The sequence below is a fragment of the Callospermophilus lateralis genome, chromosome 11 (genome assembly GCF_048772815.1).
Source record: "Callospermophilus lateralis isolate mCalLat2 chromosome 11, mCalLat2.hap1, whole genome shotgun sequence".
NCBI lineage: Eukaryota > Metazoa > Chordata > Mammalia > Rodentia > Sciuridae > Callospermophilus > Callospermophilus lateralis.
Genome location: NC_135315.1, coordinates 40,862,706 through 40,884,405, shown reverse-complemented (window position 1 = coordinate 40,884,405; position 21,700 = coordinate 40,862,706). Strand labels below are relative to the sequence as shown.

Genomic DNA, 21,700 nt, shown 5'->3' with positions numbered 1-21,700 from the left:
ACATGGGAGACCCTGGGTTTGATCCTCAGCACCACATAAAAATAAATAAATAAATAAAATAGAGATATTGTGACCAACTACAACTAAAAAAATAAATATTTTAAAAAATTTAAAAATTAAATAAAATACGTGCAGAGCTATGGGTTTATATGCCCAAATCAGCAAATTATCAAAGAGGATCAAACATTATTATTTTTTTTTTAAAGAGAGAGGGAGAGAGAGAGAGAGAGAGAGAATTTTTAATATTTATTTTTTAGTTTTCGGCGGACACAACATCTTTGTTTGTATGTGGTGCTGAGGATCGAACCCGGGCCGCACGCATGCCAGGCGAGCGCGCTACCGCTTGAGCCACATCCCCAGCCCCATTATTATTATTATTATTGCTTAAATCTTGGTGTTGGATGAATCAGGGATATTAAAAGATTGATAAAAGAAAACATGCATAAATTGCAAGTTATATATTTATTTCATAAAATTTCTTTTTCATTTCAGCAAAGTTACTAAAAGTCATGATTTTTTTACATAATTATGTTCTATTGACAATAATGATCTAAAGAGTTAAAAATGTATTATAATTACACTCAAAATGTAAAAATTTGAATGTGTTTTATCAAAAGTAAACTAAATTAAAAATTTTTTAAAACAAATTATTTTGTATTTCTTTTCAAAAAATGTTTTTAGCCAGGCATAGTGGCATGACCTGTAGTCCCAACTACTAAGGATATTGAGGTAGGAGGATTAATTAAGCCTTGGCGTTCAAGGCCAGCCTAGGTAACACAGTGAGACACTGTCTCAAAAAAAAAACTTGTTTCCATTCTAAAATAGTCAACATTATATATTATGATTAAAAGGAAATACACTTGTAATTATCAACATTTTAAGTTAACATTACTTAAATCACAGAAATGGCTTATTTAAATTTCTGAAAACTTAACTAAATCTTGTTAACTATTTTCATTTAAAAATCTCCACACTAGACTGGATATATTCCTTAGAGGTAGAGTGCTGGCCTAGCATGTGTGAATCCCTGAGTTCAATCCCCAGCAACACAACTGGGAAAAAAAAAAATCTTTGCACTTCAAGAATTTAATGCCCATGTAGCCTTTGTAAATAACTTTTTTTTTTTTTTTTTTTTTTTTTTTTGCACGGGGTTTGGAACTCAGGGGCTCTCTACCGACTGACCAACTTCCCCAGCCCTTTTTACTTTTTATTTTGAGACAGGGTTTCAGATGCCCAGGCTGGCCTTGAACTTGTGATCATCCTGCCTCAGCCTCCCCAGTTGCTGGGATTATAAGAATGTACCACACACCCAGCAGCATCTGGCGCTAATGCTTGCTGCTGCCCAAGTCACCAACCTTTAAGGCCTTGTTCACCATCACTTTTTGTGTTGAGAATGGAGTGTGAAAGCTGAGAACATTGGACTTGAACAGTATCAGTGGATGTTAAGAACTGCAGGCTGTTCTCTGCCATGCTGAACCCCAGATCAATATGTTCTCAGGTGATTCATATCATCAGGGAAGTTTGAGAAATACTGATAAGGAAGAACAGCAATATTTAATAATATTTAACAGACTACTCTTGATACAGTAACTCAAACAAAGAGAAGTTGCAAAACTTACTTGATGATGTTGCTAAAGAAATCCTGATGAAGATTATTAATTATAAGACTATTCACAGTGTTTGGTATGGACAGATTTGGATTCATTTCTAATATTTCCCCCTGTTGGTGTTAGATTTCAGTTTTTAAAATATACTTAATGACATGCTGGTATTATTAAAATTGATCCTGTTTAATCATTAATAAAATTATGGCCTAAAGTATGACAAAACAAACTATTCTTTTGCTTTATTTTTTCCCCCTCTCTTTCTCTCTTATTTATTTTTTCCTTTTGTTAAAACAAAGTATTCTTGTGTGTGAAACAAGTTGGGAGGAGCACAAAGACACGAATATTTTATATTGGACCCATTTAGACCAGCTGTGCCGTTAACCCTGTGTGTGACAGACTCTTTTTTGAAGGCTCTTTTGGTTAAGGTAACTTGGATCTTTTGTTCTCTCGCTCTCGCTCCCTCTCTGACACACACACACCCTATACCCCCAGTGTTCCATCCAAATTGAGCAATAACAGGGAACAAAAATGACCAGAGCTCATAAATCCAACTTTAATTAGCACATTCTTGTAAGAAAGTATCATGTGTGCTGTAGATAAGGTCAGATGAGGGAGCGACCAGTCAAGGAGCTGAGACACACAGAGGTTAAGTGAAGGTGTTGGAGAGGACCATAAAACTTCTTTAGATGAACTAAATCCACTCTGATGTCTGTGGCAGTGTGGAATTCTGGAACTCTTTAGTATCTTTGTCCATAGCCATAGATAAATGCATCCTGGGCTTATCTGATGTGAGGCATTTTACCCATCAAATGGAAGCTCATCTTCTCCATATTTTCTGTCAAACGTCATTCGAGTTTACCAGGAGCAGTTCTTTCCCACCGCTGGATTTTGGTTACCAAACAGATGGAGCATTTACAAGTTCAAAACAGCAACTTGGTACGCAGCTGACCCCTGGGCAATGTTTTAGCTGCAGTGCATCCTATTTAAAAGGTACCTGCTGTTTCTTACACTCCTGAGATTATTTTGTTTGTTAGAGTCTGGTATTCCCAGGGGATCTAAGAGCTGGTGAGAACAAAAGCACACAAGATGCCCTTACAAACATTCCCTGTTCTTTTGACCTTTGAGGGATCTGCTAGGAAATGGAAAGGCTCGCTCTGCTTCCTGAGAACACTATAGCAAAAGGAATTTTCGGCGGGGTGTTATTTTTGGGAAGCGTTCAGATTTCTCTAAGCTGACTTCCCCCTCTAACAGAATAGGAGGAAAGAAATCCAAAGATCTTCCTAACAAAATAGAGGCAATGCTACCCAGTCTCCGTGTCTGCTCAAGCAGGTAGACTCTGAGTACATTTGTGTAGACCCTTTCTCTAGAATGTTCCAAATTCAAAATATTATGGATATCTGGTTTAAACCTCAATAATTTTTCTCTAAGTCAGAAAAGAAAAAAAAAAAGTAAGAAGTTATTGAATTGTTCAGATAAGACAATGATTGCTAACATCTAATCCCATCCCACCCCAAGCCAGGAGTTCCTGATTGAAAGGAATAAAATGTAAGTAAAAGAAGCATCTTGCTACAACTAGAAAAGAATACCATCTGCATTTCAGAAACACTGAGGAATTTCTACAGTACATGGAAGGATATCCTGACCTCCCTTTCCCTCCAGAAAGCAGCATCCTGGAATAATTAATGAAGATATTGGTTTCTACTAACACCACCTAATTAGCAATAGCAGGAGTCAACAGGGTATGACATACTTGTTGTCCCATCACTAGGGAGGTTGAGGCAGGAGGAGGATCACTTGAATCCAGGAGTTTGAGAACAGCCTGGGCAACAGAGCAAGCCCTGGTCTGTCACATCCTTTGCAATTCCTTTTATCTTTAAGAATGTTGTTGGGGGCTGGGGATGTAGCTCAAGTGGTAGCGTGCTTGCCTGGCATGTGTGCGGTGCTGGGTTCGATCCTCAGCACCACATAAAAATAAAATAAAGAGGTTGTGTCCACCGAAAACTAAAAAAAAAAAAAAAAAAAAAAAAGAATGTTGTTGGTAAGGCTCAAGGTTACCAGGCGCTATCCAATAAGGAAAGTCAGGTTGTGGGCATGAATAATAGGCAGGGCTACATCTAGGACCTTGAGCCCCAGGCCAGTTGCTGCAGGGCCAGAGAAAGCTGGGCCAGGTGCATCACTGAACCCTGATTCAGTTTCTGCCCATCAGTTATTATCCCTGAAACCCTTCCTTCTCCCCTTCCTCCAAGGATCTTCAAATCCAGCCTGGTGGTGCATGCCTATAATCCCAGGGGCTCAGGAGGGTTGCAAATTCAAAGCCAGCCTCAGCAATTTAGCTAGGCCCTAAGCAACTCAGAGAGACCCTATCTCGAAATAAATAAAATATAAAAAAGAACTGGGGATTCGACTCAGTGGCAGAGCACTTGTTAGCATGTGTGAGGCCGTGGGCTCAATCCCAGTGTGGGGGTGGGAGGGGTTCTTTAAATTAAGGTCAGTGAAGAACATCACAGCAGCATCTGGTGATAGGATTCTGAGAGAACCATTTTGCCTTGTTTCAGGGCGTATGGAAAGTTTGGATGAATCAATTTTCAAAGGTGAACAGATAGGAAAATACACATACATGGAAACTACGAAAATATTCCGTATTATAAAAGGAAGAGAATAGGGTACTCGAGAGAAAAACCATGCTATGAAATAAGGTAAACTGTAGTGTTCTGAGGAAGAAAAAATACAACTTTCTGAGCTGAATACTCAGTTTCCCATGGGAAGTGAAATGTTTTTGTTGAAGAACACATCTTGAAGAGCTTGACTAGCTTTGAGGATGACGCCTTCTAAGCATGGCCAAGATGGTCCGGTGAATAAAAAGATCCTGAGATAAGTGATGAGCCAGAATTGGGAGGGGTTGGAGCAGACCAGAGGGGATGCAATAAGGAGAAAGGAAGAGCTAGAAGTTCCACAATCCTGGATGAGAAAGTAGAATGCTGGCAGGGAGGAAAACAAGCACAAGGAAAAAGAAAGGAATGAGCTCTAAGTGAGCAGGAATTAGAGCCGGGCATGGTGGTCCATGCCTGTAATCTAAGTGGCTGGGGAGGCTGAAGCAGGAGGATCTCAAATTGAAGGCCAGTCTCAGCAACTTGGTGAGGCCCTAAGCAACTTAGACTCTGTCTCAAAATAAAAATTAAAAAGGTTTGGGGATGTAGCTTAGGGGTAAAGCACTCCTGGATTCAATCCCCAGTACCTAAAATAAAACAACAACAACAACAAAATTAACAAAAAGAAATTGGAGGGCTGGGGATATAGCTCAGTTGGTAAATGCTTGCCTCGCTTGCACAAGGCCCTGGGTTCAATCCCCAGTACCACACACACACACCAAAAAAAAAAAAAAAAAAAAAAGAAAGAAAGAAAAAAGAAATTGGAGCAAGCACTGAACACTAGGAACCCATAGACAGTTCACATTCAGCATTAAGCTTCCTCTAGAACCTACAAGGAAAGGCTGACCCAAGGCCGTCTTAATCTCCACAGACAGGTTGATTGGCATGACAGTTACAGGAGAAACCTAAGGTTAATTTTAGGTGTTGCATTTCATTTTCTTATCAAAATGAAAACATGAACTCTGTGAAAAACAATAGATGAAAAGTGATGACATCACTCAGGAGCCTGCGATGAAAAGATGACTGGAGAAGAAGGGAGGGCTGGTAGCATTTTTTCAAAAAGGAAATTTAATAAGAAAGTACTGTGGAAGGGCTGGGGTTGTGGCTCCGTTGTGGAGCGCTTGCCTGGTACGGCTGAGGCACTGGGTTTGATCCTCAGCACCACATCAAAATAAATAAATAAAGGCATTGTGTCCATCTACAACTAAAAAAGAAAGAAAGAAAGTACTGTGAAAATGCTCAAACAGTACTATGGAGTATCTTCTTGTTTTCAGGATGAAACCCAGGACTTGGAGCATACTAAGATGAGATACCACCCACCCCCGCAACCCCAATACAATGGAATTTAAAAATAAACGAGAAGCAATAGGCTCGAGGCTTACTAAACAAGAGAAAACTGAACCACAGTTTTGAAGTTTATGAAGGTCAGAGTGTTCACAGAAAAAGGATAAGTTCCTAGAATGCATAGGAAAAAGATAAGTTCAGAAAAATGAGAGAAAAGATGATAAATACAGAAAACAGAGAAGGAAAATAAAAATGGAAAGTTAACAATGTTGCTGAGAACAAAACAAGAACATGGAAACAGATCTAATAATTGGGGATATAAACAACAACAAAAAAGCCTCCTAAATTGAAAGAAAACACACACACACATGTATGTGTGTAGACTTACAGGGCATTCCTGGCCAAATCAATACAAAGACACCAATATTTAAACACATCCTGACAACCATTCCTGATGTTTAAAACAAACAAATGATTACATTAAGAATCAAGGGAAGGGCGTGGTGGCACACACCTGTATTCCCAGCAGCTCAGGAGGCTGAGGCAGGAGGATCACAAGTTCAAAGCCATCCTCAGCAACTTAGAGAGACCCTGTATCAAAATAATTTTTTTTTTTTTTAAAAAAAAGGACTGCAGATGTGGCTCTGTGGTTAAGCAACCCTGGGTTCAATCCTGGTACCAAAAAATAAAATAAAAAAATTAAATGGTGGGGTGGGGACAGGGGGTGCAGCTCAGTGATAGGGTGCTTGACTGGCATGTACATAGCCCTGGGTTTGATCCCCAGCACAAAAAAAAAAAAAAAAAAAAAGAAGAAGCAGAAGAAGAATTAGAATTAGATGGCTGCTCTTTTGACATCATTAACTTTCCAAAACTAGTAGCTTCCTTAATGGCTAAAACTTAGGGTGATCTCACTAATAGACCCAAATCATCATCACTACTATTTAACATTAGTCTCAAAATTCTAGTCATTGCAAAAGAAAAAAGAAAGAAGAAAAAGAAATCGATGAGAACAATTGGAAAGGTGTCTAATTTACTGTCATTTCTATGTCAGTGATCTTTATTTTTTCTCAACTCAACACCTGCTTTTCATTCATGCAGACTCAGCCTGGGGGTGTCAAGGACATGGGATCTTGTTTGAAAAAAACAGTAGAACAGTGAGGGGAGTATCCTCTACTCTTATATTTATTTTTATAAAAATCTGAAGCTGTACAATCCTATTATCAACAGCAACCTCAGTTGTGTCCAGAGGTTGTTGTCATGGTGATTCTGAACCGGCGAGCCTAACATCTCTCACAGCAAAAGAAAATAGGGAGCAAGAACTGCTCCATCTACTCTGGGAGCCTCTAGCCGCATGTGGCTTTCAAATTTAAACTAAGTAACATTTAATTAAAAAATCGGTCAGGCATGATGGCTCACACCTGTAATCCCAGCGACTCAGGAGACTGTCTCAGCAATTTAGCAAGATCTTGTCTCAAAAAAAAATAAATAAATAAAAAGAACTGAGGATGTATTGCAGTGGTAACGGTTCCCTGTCCCTGGGTTCAATTCTCCAGTAAAAAAAAAAAAAAAAAAAAACTCAGCCACATTAACCACATTTCAAGTTCCCAGTAGTCACAAATGGCTAGTAGCTGCTATATTTGACTGCATAGATATAGAACAAAGTCAGCATCAGCGTCATAGAAAATTTTCTACAGGGACAGCTCTGGTTGACAAAATCCTTAATGCTCTCCTCTTTTAATGGAATTGAAACAAAGGAAGTTTGTTCTGAGGGTGACCTGTGTCAGGTCAGATACAGAGATGGCAAGCATTTCTATTTCTGGCAGGAATAGGGAAATTCCCTTGCCTTAAATTTTCCATACTCAGTTGACTTAGATTCTTAGGGGGTGGAGGTGGGGTGTGGAGGAATTTGTTTTGGGAAGCAAGATAAGAACTTTTTTGGTTGTAATTTTTTTATTTTGGAATGATTTATGTGTGTATGTCTGTGCCCATGCTAAGGACTGAACCCACAGCCTCATGCATGCTGGGAAAATGTCTCCCACTGAACTACATCTCCAGTCCTCCTTTTTTCTTTTTTTTTAATCTTGTATCTGACAAAGTCAAAGAGAATTCTTTGCTTTTATTTTTTCTTTTCTTTCTTTCTTTCTTTTTCTTTTTCTTTTTCTTTTTTTTTTTTGGAGATTTTATGGATTGAACCCAGGGGTGCTCTACTGAGCTATACATTCCCCATCACTTTGTATTTTATATTTTGAGACAGGATATCCCTAAATTGCCCAGGCTAGCCTCAAACCTCTGATCCTCCTGCCTCAGCCTTCCAAGTAGCTGGCATTACAGGTGTGCACCATCATGCTGGTACTACTTTCAATTTTTTAATCCTGGTATTGGAGTTTCTAGGCATTGATTTGATAGGTTGCTTTCTGGGGCAATATGAGTTGGAGAATTTTCTTCTCTCTCTCTCTCTCTCTCTCTTTTTTTTTTTTTTTGTATGGAGATTGAACCCAGGGGTGCTTAACCACTGAGAAATAACCCCAGCCTCCCCCCCCCCTTTTTTTTTTATGTGAGACAGGGTCTCATTAAGTTGCTTAGGCCCTTGCTAAATAACTAAGGCTAGGGGCTGGGATTGTGGCTCAGCGGTAGAGTGCTCACCTAGCACGGGCAGGACCCATGTTCTATCCTCAGCACCACATAAAAATAAAGGCATTGTGTTGTGTCCATCTACACCTAAAAAATAAATATTAAAAAAAAAAAAAAAACTAAGGCTGGCCTCGAATTTGCTGCCTTCCTGCCTCAGCCTCCTGGGTCACTGGGATTACAGGCATGGCTACTGAACCCAGTATCTTTTCTGTCTCCCTGTCTTCTAGTTACTTCCTCAAGATGTCAAGAAGCTTGTCTCTTGTTCATTACATACCAATTTTTACCTATCAGATTGGCAAAGATCAAAAGGCTTAATAGCTGGTACACTGAAGATGAGAAGGAAAAGACTTGAGCCTTTGATGACCCAATTGTCTTGGTAAATTAACCAACTTTGGAACATCTGACCTCCAGAACCCTTGCTATGTGAAATGACACTTCTCATTATTGTTCAAGCTATTTTGAGTTGGGCTCTCGGTGACTTGCTTCCTGTCTGACACATCATGCTCCCACACGCCTGGGGCAGCAGGTCAAACCCACAGAGGGCATCGGGGGACTAATCTCACAAAGAGCTGGCAGCTTGCCTGGAGCTTCTAGGAAAACTGTCATTGGCCTCCATTCCAGCCTCCAAAGGACAAGGGTCCAGGGACCATGGGATGTATTTTGGCACTTAGGGACTAAAGAAGAGTACCAGTTTTACACCAAAGGTTGAGCTTTTGACGTCATTCATTTAGTTACTCATTATGCGTTTGTAAACACTAGGAAAGATGGAAGGACAAACAGAGGTGTAGAATAAACAGAGGAGCTCTTCTGAGTCTCCTCCCTCCTGCATGCACCAATCCTCTTTTTGGTGCTTATGCCCACCCTCTTCCCAGGGATCCAGTCCTTCTTAGTGGCAATGCCCAGGAAGTAACATTAGGCATCCCCGGTGTGAGTCAGCATATGGGCTGACTCCAGCCCAATGTGGACCTTGAGAACTGAGAGGTAGACTGAATTCAATCAGAAGCCTTCTGTTTAGGCCAAATGTGCCCTAACCTCGTCCTAATGTTTAAAATATCTATTCTGGGCTGGGGATGTGGCTCAAGCGGTAGCGTGCTCGCCTGGCATGCGTGCGGCCCGGGTTCGATCCTCAGCACCACATGCAAACAAAGATGTTGTGCCTACCGAAAAACTAAAAAATAAACATTAAAAATTCTCTCTCTCTCTCTCTCTCTCTCTCTCTCTCTCTCTCTCTCTCTCTCCCTCCCTCCCTCCACTCTCGCTTTAAAAAAAATAAAATAAAATATCTATTCTGAATCTAAAGTGACTGGAGATGGGGGTAGAGCTCAGGGGTACAGTATTTGCTTTGCTTGCGGGAGACGCTGAGTTCAATCCCACTGGCCTGTGGGAACTTACTGATTTATTAAGAGGAGCCCAGCACAGCAGCACATCCTTATAATCCTAGCAAGTTGGGAAGCTGAGGCAGGAGGAGTCCAATTTCAAAAAATAAAAGATCTAGGGATGTAGCTCAGTGGTAAACTACCCTGGGTTCAGTCCCCGGTACCAAAAACAAACAAACAAACAAAAAAAGCGCAATAGGATCTTACCATACTCCACATAAACCTCTGTGAATTTACATGTGGTTTATTATGCTTTTTCACACAGTGAGATCCTACTCATTCTTTAAGACCAGCTAAATATCTTCTCCATGAACCTGACCATGATTCCCAAGATCCCTTCTCACCCACCATTGCCCTTTCTGAACAAAATGGACTGCCTCTTTTCCACACTCCAGCGTACTTCAGACATACCTGCTTACTTGGTATTGACAGTCATTTGTTTGGGTGTTTATTTCTCCCTTCGTGACTTATTCCCCTTTAAGTCTCTATACGTGCCATAGAGGAAGACCTCATTAAACACTTATGGAAATGAAATGAGAAGAATAATGAAAGCCTTCCTGGGGCCAAGATGTCCGCTGCACCTAGGGCTCTGCTCTGGACTCAATTTTCCCAGGGTGTAGATTTGAGGTGGTAAGGTAGTTTTATTTCCTTCTATTCAAGAAGAGCGTAGAAACAAACCAAGGAGATATCTTTACCAAAATTAAAGAGATCCTTATAGTTACCAGATAGACCTCCTAGCTTCAAGGGTTTCTAGGGGGCCCCAAATGTAATATCAGCTTGCAAATTATTTTGCTAACTGAATAACTCACGCATCTGTGTTCTTTGGATTCAAACAATTGACTGCTCTAATGTGAATACCAGTGGGTCTGAGAAAACAGTAATTCTGAAAAGGTTAGAATAAGATTCCTGCTGAGCACTGTGGTATATCCTATAATCCCAGCAGTTCTGAGGCTGAAGCAGGAGGATAGGGAATTCAAAGCCAGCCTCAGCAACTTCACGAGGCTCTAAGCAACTTAGCAAGACCCCTGTCTCAAAATAAAAAAAATAAAATAGGCTGGGAATGAGGCTCATTGGTTAAACACCCTTGGGTTCCATCCCTGGTGCCAGAAAAATTAAAATTAAAAAATTTAAAAAAATTAGATTATGCTAGAATATATAAAGACTGCACACCTATAATCCCAACTGCTGGGGTTGGAGGGAGCAGATCTGAAGCAGGAGGAACACAAGTTCAAAACCAGCCTGACAACTTAGTAAGATATTGTCTTAAAAAAAAAAAAAAAAATTTAAAAAACGGAGCTGGGGTTATAGCTCAGTTGGTAGCTCGCATGCACAAGGCCCTGAGTTCAATCCCCAGCACCACACACAAAATAATAATAATAATAATAATAATAATAATAATAATAAAAAGGATTGGGGGTATAGTCAGCAGTAGAATGCTCCTGGGTTCAATTCCCAGCAATACTTGAAAGAAAGAAAGAAAGAAAGAAAGAAAGGAAGGAAGGAAGGAAGGAAGGAAGGAAGGAAAATAATATATATAAAGAAAACTTACAATAAACAATTAAAAGATAAATATTCAGGGGTTGGGGATATAGCTCAGTTGGTAGAGTGCTTGCCTCAAATGCACAAGGCCCTGGGTTCAATCCCCAGCACCACCAAAAGAAAAAAAAAAAGACAAATATTCAATTAAAATGGGCAAAAAACTTAAATTGACATTTCTCCAAAGAGGATATATGCATGACCAATAATTGTATGAGGAGACACTAAACATCATTAGTCATCAGGGAAATGGAAATCACAACCACAATGAGATACCACTTCACACCCTCTAGGTTGGCTATGATCCAGAAGAGAAATACCAAGTATTGGGAGGAGGTACAGAAACCAAACCCTCATACCCTCCGGGTGAGAGTGTAAAACTGTGGTGCCACTTTTAATAGTCCTGCAGTTAAACATAGAGTTATCAGATGACCCAGCAAGTCCACTCCTAGGTACACACTCAAGAGAAACAAAACACATGTCCACACAAAAACTTGTACAAGAATGTTCATTGCGGTGTTCTTCAAAATAGTCCCAAAAAATAGCCAGGCACAGTGGCACAGTGGCACATGCCTGTGATCCCAGTGGCTCAGGAGGCTGAGGCAGGAAGATCGCAAGTTCAAAGCCAGCTTCAGCAATTTATTGAGGCCCTTTCTCTAAATAAAATACTGGGGATGTGGCTCAGTGGTTGAGGACCCCTGAATTCAATACTTGGTACCCTACCGCAACCCTATCCCTGCCACACACATACAAAATAGCCAAAAAATGGCCAGGCTCAGTGGCGCCCCTGTAATCCCAGATATTCAGGAAGCCGAGGTAGGAGGATAATAAATTCAAAGCCAGCATGGGCAACATAGCAAGATCTTGTCTCAAAATAAAATTTTAAAAAGGTGCTTAGGTGGGCTGGGGATGTGGCTCAAGCGGTAGTGCGCTTGCCTGGCATGTGTGCGGCCCGGGTTCGATCCTCAGCACCACATACAAACAAAGATGTTGTGTCCACCGAAAACTGAAAAATAAATATTGAAATTCTCTCTGTCTCTCTCTCTCTCTTTAAAAAAAAAAAAAAAAAAGGTGCTTAAGTGTGGCTCAGCTGTAGAATGCCTGCCTAACATGTACAAACCCTGGGCTCAATCCCCCGTACAACAAAATAATAATAATAATAATATGGAGTTGGAAATGGGAGTGGTGACAGCTATAGGGCATGGCATTTCTTTTTGAGGGGGTGATGAAAATGTTCAAAAATCGATTGTGATGATGGTCCCACAACTCTCTGAATGTAGGAAAAACTATTATATACTCCACTTTTTTTTTTCCTTGCAGGAAATTGAACCCAGGGCCTCGTACATGCTAAGCTTGTACTCTACCACTGAGGCACATCCTCAGTCCCTGGATTATCCACTTTATATGGGTGAATTCTATAGTCTGTGAATTACATATCAATAACACTGTTTTATAAAATAAATAAATGGACCCTAAGCAGTATCAGCAACCAGCCTTCTTCCTGTTTCCATGGCAGGAATCTCACTCCTGTTTGCTTTAACCCCTTTCTCTTCCTGTTGACTAGACTCCACCCTGCCAGCAAAGATTTGTGTTTTCTCTGCGGTGACATCCCGAGGATGCACCAGGCCCTGGGCCTGACATTTCTCCATAGTCCTTGCCAACTAGGTCAGCGTCAGGGAAGGCAGACAGCCCAGGCTGGCCTGGTGGCTCTTTCAGAGTGTGACAACATCAGGGCATGAGAAGCAGCCAGAGAGAGCCCTTTCCCCACCCAGGAGGCTCCCCTGGGCAGGACACAAGCCCTTTCTTCGAGGTAAAACCTCCCACATCTGGCCCAGGAAGTACATCTGGGACAGGAACGAGGAAGGCACTTCTCCAGGACAGTGATGGACTCCGGGAGCTACAACAGTGACAAGAAGAAAGAGGAGCGCTGCTCCAAGGCTCTCCCCTCACTGCTTTAGATCCTCCCCATTTACTCCTCCCACCACCCTTCAGATGATGAAATGCAAACTCAAAGAGGTTAAGTAACTTACCTAAAGTCACTGAGTTAGTAAAGAATATCTCTTTTTTTCAGAGATCCTTCTACTTCTTCTTTTCTCTCTATGTGTGTGTGTGTGTGTGTGTGTGTGCGCAGTTCTGGGAATTGAACTGAGGGGTGCTCTATGCCTGAGCTGCGTCCCCAGCCCCTTTTCTTTTTTTTATTTTGAGACAGGGTCTAAGTTGCCTGGGCTGACCTTGACTCTGTGACTCTCCTGCCTCAGCTGCCCAAGTCACTGGGATTACAGGCCTGTACCTACTGCACCCAGATTCCCAGCTTTCTTGGTCTGAGTTCTGAACTCAGAAACACATAGAAGCAAAGCAGGTATGGATTACAAAATCATCTTTGTATCAGGCTGCGGATGTGGCTCAGTGGTAGAATGCTGGCCTGGTATCCATGAGGACCTGGGTTTCATCCTCAGTACTGGAGAAAAAAAAAAAAATGAACTTTATATTGAAGACAAGAATGAAGGGTGTGGCTAAGGCAATCATCAACTTCTTAATATCATGCCCAGAGGTAGGGCTGGTTGTAGCTCAGTGGTAGAGCTCTTGCCTAGGACGCATGCAGGAGGCTCTAGGTTCCAACCTATCACTGCAGAGATAATAACAAGATATCCAGAATCAGACCCACCTGCTTGGTCAAAGGCAGTACTAAAAGGCCCTGGGCTCTCTGCAGGGCTGGCTTCTTTCATCCCAGTGCTCAAGCTGGCCAGCTGGCAGAGGCCCCACCCAAAGGAAAGCAGAAGGCAGCACCCGAGAGGCCAGAGGGAAGGGGACAGAGGCCAAGAAGGTGTGGCACTTATGGATGAAACAGGGGAAAAGAGCCTTCTCCCAGCCCTGGTTATCAAGTTGGCATTGCTGCGCTTTCTCCACATAAAGAACACCACGCCAACAAGTCCAGGAAAGTAGGTGCTTAAAACAGGTCACCCCCTCCCTGCTCTTCTCCACTCTGCTTCTCTCTTAACCAGGGTTGGGAGAGGTTAGCTTCCCTTCCTCCCGAAACATATTTAGATTTCATTTCTCCTTGGGATTTCTCAATTTCTCTTCCTGTGTTGCAATTTCCCCAAGCATGTGACTTCCATTTGGCAACTCGCGCCTGCGGCGGTGGGAACAGTGCAGAGCTGCCTCACACATCACGTTCCTGCACCTCGAAGTCAAAAGCACTTACTGGCTAGACCCGCCTGCCCCTGTGCTGGCTGAGAGGCGTCTCCTCCCCTACCCCAGCCCTAGCACCTGCATCTTCCTTGTGCCTCATGCCAACAGGTGGAGGACATTGATCTTCTTGTCTTTGGTCACCCAGCATTTGAACCTCTTTCCTGTGTTTGGAGACACCCTGTTTTATGGTTTTATAGGGAGGAGGCCCCCACCTTCAACTAGAGAAACTAAAAAGTTTTGATTTTCATTTGGGCTCCAATTTGCAATTAGATTCTGGGCATGTGCCCCCCTCAGCCCAGCCCCCAGAGCTGGGCAATCAGAAAGACTGTCTCCAGTGGAAGGTGGAATTCCTGGCACAGCAGGAGCAGGCCAGCTGGCTGGGGCACACATCTCTATTTCTTTGTAGATATGGTTCCACAGGGGCATTGTCCCTACTGTGTCCCTTAGAACATAGACCTCAGGTCCGGTGTTGGTTCTGCTTTGTTCATAGTCAGAGTCTACGGCTGGCTTGTCTCTAGGAATTCTGACAGGCACACAGTCACAGGTGCACAGTCCCTGAGCCGCTGACTTGAAGCAAGAGACTCTGTCAAGAGTGCAGAGCTCAGGATGGATACTCAGGGACTTAATGCTGATCTGTTGCATGCTCCTCTGCCCTCTGGGTCAGAGGGGAGAGTGTTGTGGAAAGAGTGTTGAGTCACAGTAGGAAACACCTACTGTACTCTTCATTTTGCCAATGTCAACTCCATGCTTTTTAGCAGGTCCCTTCCCCTCCCTGGAGATCATCTGTCACATTGTTTAGGTGGAGCCACCAAATCAGAAGATGCCTGGATTTCAACATCGTTCCTGTTCTTGCAACTGGAGACTCCTCTCACTGCTTTGGTTTCATTCATTTTTTTTCTGTAATAACTCTCAGTAACCATAGTTCAAGCAAGAAAGCTTGATGAACCGCTCATTTTATTGTACCCTGCCTATCTTGATTACCAATCCCAGCCTCAGATATGTCCAGCTGTAAAAGCCCAGAAACAAGAACTCAGAGATCAAAGGATTAAACCACGTGCATTCCAACTATACAGAGGACTGGAGTTTAGAAATTATATCTCCACCCTGCTTATGGTTGGCATGTCCTTTACTTATGGTGGGTGGATGGTTTATAGAATGAACCCATTTGAGCTCACTGGGGCTTGCATCCTGGCTGTGAATAGCACTGGGTGGCTCTGACTGAGTGGCCATATTCAGGTCCTCATGCACTGCTCCATGCTGCTCACTCTTGGATTGGGGCTGACTTATCCTCCTGAGAAGGTTTTGAGTTTCATAGGAGCAGGGGGCATATCTTGAATATATTTCACATCCCTCAGCTTCTATCCCCCCTCGCCTCTACTTATGTATACTATCTCTGGAAGGAGTACCCAAGAAACTGACATGTTGGTGGCCTCAAGGAAGCCTGGGGCCAGGAGTGGGAGGGACACTAACTCTTCACTATATATATTCTGGAATTTTTTTTTTTTTTTTTTTTTTTGAGAAAGGACCAGACTGTGTGGCTCAGGGTAGCCTTGAACTTGTGGTCTCAAGTGATTCTCCTACTCCAGCTTCCCAAGTAGCAGGGAATGTGTGCCTGCCAGTGCACCCAAATTTTCTTCTCTTTTAATTTTGAAACAGGGTCTCACTAAGTTGATGAGGGTGGCTTCAAATTTGCAATTCTCCTGTTTCAGCGCCCCATGCCCACCAAAAATGGGATTACAGATATGCACCACCACACCTGGTTTACTTTTTTTTTTTTTTTTTTTGGCATACTGGGGATGGAACCCAGGGATGCTGTATCATTGAGCTATATCCCCAACCCTTTTTATTTTGAGACAGGGTCTCAATAAATTGCTAAAGCTTTGGAATAGCTGGAATTACAGATATGCACACCACGCTGGGCTTAATATTATTTTTTAAACTGTTTAATAAAGAAATAAGAAAACACATGTCCCCCTTTTTATTTCACTTTATAGTGCTACCGTTGTGTATTTATCTAACTCCCTATGTGGGAGCATATTGATTCCTCCATCTGGGTTGGGGAAGTCACTTCACCTCTCTTCAACCCAGGCAGGCCTCCAAAAGAAGGTGATTTTTTTGCAGGGGCTACTGAGGATTGAGCCCAGGGGTGTTCTACCACTAAGCCACACCCCCAGCCTTTTTATTTATTTATTTTTAATTTTGAGACAGGGCCTAAGATGCTTAGGTCCTCACTAAAAGCTGAGGCTAGCTTTGAATTTGCAATCCTCCTGCCTCAGGCTCCCCAGCCTCTGAGATTACAGGCATGCGCCACTGCACCTATTGAGGAGATGACTCTGACAGACGAGTGGGAGGTAGGGAAGGAGGGGGACATGAGGATCAGGTATATCAAACAGAGGAAATAACATGAATGATATAGGAAATGTGAGAGTGGGGCCCTTTGAGGAAACTAGAGGAGTGGGGAGGTAGGATTGGTGGAGATGAGACTGGAGGGGCAATCAGGCCATTTAGAGCTCCTGCATCTCGCCAGGCTGCATAGCACCAGGAACTTGGATCATCATTGAACTTGGTCTCAGAAACAATTCTAAACCATTGAGAGGATTTTAGGGGATGAGTGAGACCCATCAACTGTGCAAATCAGGAAATCTGCCCAATGGTGTGATCAGGGATCAATAAACAATCAGCCATCTAGTGAGAAAAGCTCTTCAAGAAATCAGAGCTGCTGGCTTAGCTCCTGGTTAGGGTGATGTTAACGGGGGAGGGGGATGGATAGGATCAGATTTTTAAAGATGGGAAAATTTTAGGAATCCAGTTCAAAGACAACTTCAAGTATTTCTGAAAAGAACTTGGGCTCCTACTTAACCTAAGAAAGCCTTTTTCCAATTGCAAACTGCATAGCAATAAAATGGAGACCCCTATGTAATCTTAGAAACTCAGAATTGACATTGTTGAAAGAATTCCATTTGTTCTGCAAAGATTCTCTGAGCATGGAGTCCATGACAGGCTGAAATCTGACACATAAAGGGTACCTGCTCTTGGGGAGGTCATGGTCTAGCAAAACAAAAGAAGATCTAAGATAAATGTGATCAGTTTAACTGTCCAACACTGATAGTGAAGAAGGAATGAAGAAAAAAAAATCTGCATTTCTGCAAGATCAAATTGTTTAATATAATCAGTTTGTTTAATATATTAGGGATGTCACCTCTTTTTACTGGTGGTCTCACACTGGTAGCCAATATTTCTTTTTTCATAGTGTTGGGGACTGAATCCAGGGCATGGCGTGTGCTAGACAAGCACTCTTCCACTGAGCCACACTCCTGGCCCGGTGACCAACATTTCTTGAGCCACACTTGAATGTCATTTTCACCAGGCTGTAGCTGCAGCACAATGACCATCATCTTTATTTCCACTGGAGGAATGCAGGGCAGATGAATACCTTCAAAGTTTCATATTAAGTTTAATAAAAATTGAAATATGTCTAATGGACAGCAAAAAAAGAAATCCCCAAAGGGAACTAATTACGCAAACCAGAATACTTCTGAGAGTAAAAGGGCGTGCTATTAATAGTTTCACCCTGAAAACAGGCATACACTGAGATTGTTCTAGGGAGAATAAGACTGAACCAGCCGCTTAGCTGTGTGTGTTACTCTGAGCTTATTCATAAATATGGACTGGGTTCTTTTGTTTTGTTTTGGTAGTGGGCATTGCTCTACGGCTGAGGTATATATCCAGCCCTTTTTATTTTTTATTCTGAGACAGGGTCTCACTAAGTTGCGGAGGCTGTCCTCAATCTTGAGATCTTCCTGCCTCCACCTCACTGAAATGGCAGGTGAGCGCCACCACACCTGGCAGGGCTCTACTCTTACTGTCACCTCTTACTCCACCTCTGGGAATGCGCTGTTTCAGGTGGTGACCCAGCTGCTCCCCATTGTGCCTGGGGGAGGGTCCCGATTCCCGTGGTCTTTCCCTCCAAGTGTCAAGATGGCAGCTCTAGCTCTTGCATCCACACAGGTAGAAGAAAAGGAGCTGCCCCCCACCCCCCAATCAGGAAAGCTAAGGTTTTCAGAAATTCTCAGTGCATTCTGCTTGTTTGGCACTGGCTGCAATGGTGTCCTAAGGCTACCCCAGCTGCAAGGGAGGCAATCAGGGAGGGTTTCAATAGCGGAGTAAAACAAGGGAAGAGAGGCGGGTAGGACTGGGGTCAGGTCAGTTAACCTGCGGTGTCTCCCCTGGGCTCCAAGTGGGAACTCTAGGGGCAGAAGAGCATACTTCCACCTCCCCAAGTGGAGAGGGAGCGGTGGAAAAGACTTCCTAGGCCTAAAACCCAGCCTCTGAGCGAGGGGGCTTTCTGAGCAGAGCTAAGTTCAGGGCGCATGTGCAGGAGGTTAGCCTGGACAGTGGGGAGGAGCCAGTTGCTAAAAAGTTGGATTCTGTCAGCTACTTCAGGAACCCTCTGGAGCACTCAGATCTCTGGGCATCCAGACCCACCTCATTAGAGCCTCCAAGTGATGTCTTTGATCTAGCTGGTCAGAGAGATTTGACTCTAGCTTAGATCAGTGGTTCTCAAAATGCAAGTAAGTGCTGGCTAAAGTCACACGCAGGGGCCTCGTTAGACCATGGAGTCAGATTAAACCCAGCAAGTGAGGGAGCTGATGGACTAGGGGATGTCCTGGGGCCTCTGCTGACCTGTCTATTTGGTGGGGGAACGAAGGTGGACCAGTTCTACCTGTGCAGCACAAACCCAAACTGGGAAAACCACGGGAGAGAGGTATCCAAGTGCTTTCTGGGTCCCAGCAGGGGCCTGGTCCTTTCTGGGAGGCTAGAAAGAATTGGGAGAAAGGTGAGAATGGACTGGTTACATGGCTTCCCCTGGGGTTCATTCCCCCACTCACCCCACCCTTGACTTTCCCCACAAATATTCGCTCCTCAACTCCGGGTCCCAGAGTTAGCCCCAGGGTGCAGGCAGGAAGCTAAGGGAGGGTGGAAGGAGGAGGAGGGATTGAGGGAATGTGGAGCTAGGGTTTAGTCTCCAGGCTGAATGGAACCTGCCCGTCACCTGCCACCAGTGACATGGGTTTTTCAAGGCAAAGCGTATTTATCTTGATTCAGATGTGTATTCTAAGTAATTTGGTTGCCTCTGAGATTCTGGGCTGTCACTGGTGTTTGTAGCTAGAAAGAATGTGTAAAAACGTGTAATGGTCAATGATGACCGTAGGCTGCTGGCCTTCCCATGGAGAAATCAATTGCATTTGTCTTTTATTGGTCCTGCTGGCTGGCTGCCAAGGTCATGCTTGCCCAGGGTCACAGGGGCAGAAAGGCACAACCCCTACTTTGAATGTCCTCTGGAGAAGTAAACCAAGATGAAGAAGCTGTAGTAAGTAGAAATAGAAGGGACTTCCCTGCGGCCGGCAAGGAGAGCCCTAACCCAGCAGGTGGGTAGACTGGGGGTGAGGAGGGGGCTAGGCAAAGATGCCTGTGCTGCCCTTGAAAAGCCCACCTGCTGGAGGTGATCTATCCAAAGGGAAATCTATTCTGGCTCCAGTAAAGAGGCTAGAAGGAAGGGATCCTGTGGGATTTCAGGGATAAAAACCAGGAGTATGCACAGACCTCTCCCTCCCCCAGAGAATCTCACAGCCTGCCCTTCTCCCCTCCCCGACTGCCATATCTTCCTGAGCAAAGAATGAGAAGAAAGGGCCAAAGGCTGGGTGGAGAAGAGGGGAGAGGCTGACCAATCCTCTGATAAAGGGTGGAATGGGGAAGGGGTGGGGTGGGTGTCATTCCTGGAACTTGAACTATGCATCTAGAACAGAGCCCTGTGGTGTGTTAGATCTGCCAACAGAGTCATGAGCGTTTGCTGGAGGCTTTCCCTCAATCCCCTATCTAGACCCAATAAATAGTCCCTCTAACCCCTTGATCGCTTATTCATTCCCTCCTTCACTGAACTAACATGAGCACAGTGTTCTGAATACTAGAGATACAGACAGGGGCGTAACAAAGACCCCGGCCTAGGAGACTTCCATTTTACTAGGGGAGGCCAACCAAGAACAACCATCCAGTAAGGGATGGAGAGGAACCAGAAAAGGAAGGAGAGGGAGAGGTGAACAAGTTTTTGTGAGGGAGGGGCTCAATGATACGGTGGCAGGTGGCAGGGAGGGCACTAGGAGCCCTGGTATCTGGGGAAATTGAATTCTAGATGGAGAGAATAGCATCTGCAAAGGTCCCCCCTCCTCACCCCCAGTCTACCTTTTGGGTTAGGGCCCTCCTTGCTCACTTAAGTCCCTCATTGCTGAGATGTGAGGCCCAGTGTGTTTATGTGTCTGCAAAGCCTCTAGGCTGCCAGTGTGATGAAATAGCTGAGAAAAGTGCAAAGACCTAAAGGGAGTTCTGGAACCCCAGCTTTGCAGCCAGGTAGTCAGGTGTGCTGGGGAACTGCATTTCGGCCGTTCACCTAATCGCCCTAAGGCTCAGTTTCCCTGTCCCGTAAACTGGAAGAATGATGTTATTGCATTAGAGCGTTCTACTTTCTCCAAATAAATGACAGCTATTATTACAGTTATCCTAAATAGACTGTGTACATGTTCCATTATTTTCTGTTTTATAAGAACTTTTTTTTTTTTTTTTGGTACTGGGGATAGAACCCAAGAGCACTGAACTACATCACCAGTTGTTTTTATTTTATATTTTTGAGACAGGGTCTGGCTATGTTTCTGAGGCTGTCCTTGAACTTCTGGTCCTTCTGCCTCAGTCTCCTAAGTCACTGGGATTATAGTATGTGCCACCAAGCCCAGCTTTTGTTTCATAAAAATATCTTAAGTTACATTGGCAGCCACATGGCTGCGGCTGGGTGAGACTGTTGATCTTAATGAGGATCTTCAAACGGAAGCAGAAAGTTTCTCTTTGAATCAACACTTCCTTCCACTTTCTTGTCTTTTGAGCAAGCAGAACCCCTAAAAGTTGAACCTTTTCCTGGGCTCTCTGAGCCATTGTCAGCATAGAAGAGATAGACATCTCCTCTTTAATCTTAGGTTTTCATTTTTTGTTTTGTTTTGTTTTGGGGACTGGGTATTGAACCCAGGGGTGATTTACCACTGAGCCACATTCCAAGTCCTTTTTTAATTTTCACTTTGAGACAGGGTCTTGCTAAATTGCTGAGGGTATCAACAAGTTGCTGAGGCTGACCTTGAACTTGCAATCCTCCTGTCTCAGCCTCTCAAGTCACTGGGTATTTCCTGGAAGTTTCTATATCTTTAGTGATATATTCCCCCCCCAAAATTCTTTTTTTTTCCTTAATTGTAGTTGGACATATTACTTTTATTTTATTTATTTGTTTATCTATTTATGTGGTGCTGAGGCTCGAACCCAGCGCTGACCCCCCCAAAAATTCTTTTTTAAAATTTTTTTTTAGTTATACATGGAAACAATATTTTTGTTT

At 43.3% G+C, this 21,700-nt stretch overlaps 1 non-coding gene across 1 annotated transcript; it reads left to right on the top strand.

Moving 5' to 3' along the window:
* The first annotated feature begins 11,128 nt into the window (after nt 1-11,128).
* On the top strand, nt 11,129-11,201 carry Trnal-caa (transfer RNA leucine (anticodon CAA)). Its single transcript has one exon. It is a non-coding gene; the product is annotated as a tRNA-Leu (tRNA).
* The last annotated feature ends 10,499 nt before the right edge of the window (nt 11,202-21,700 follow it).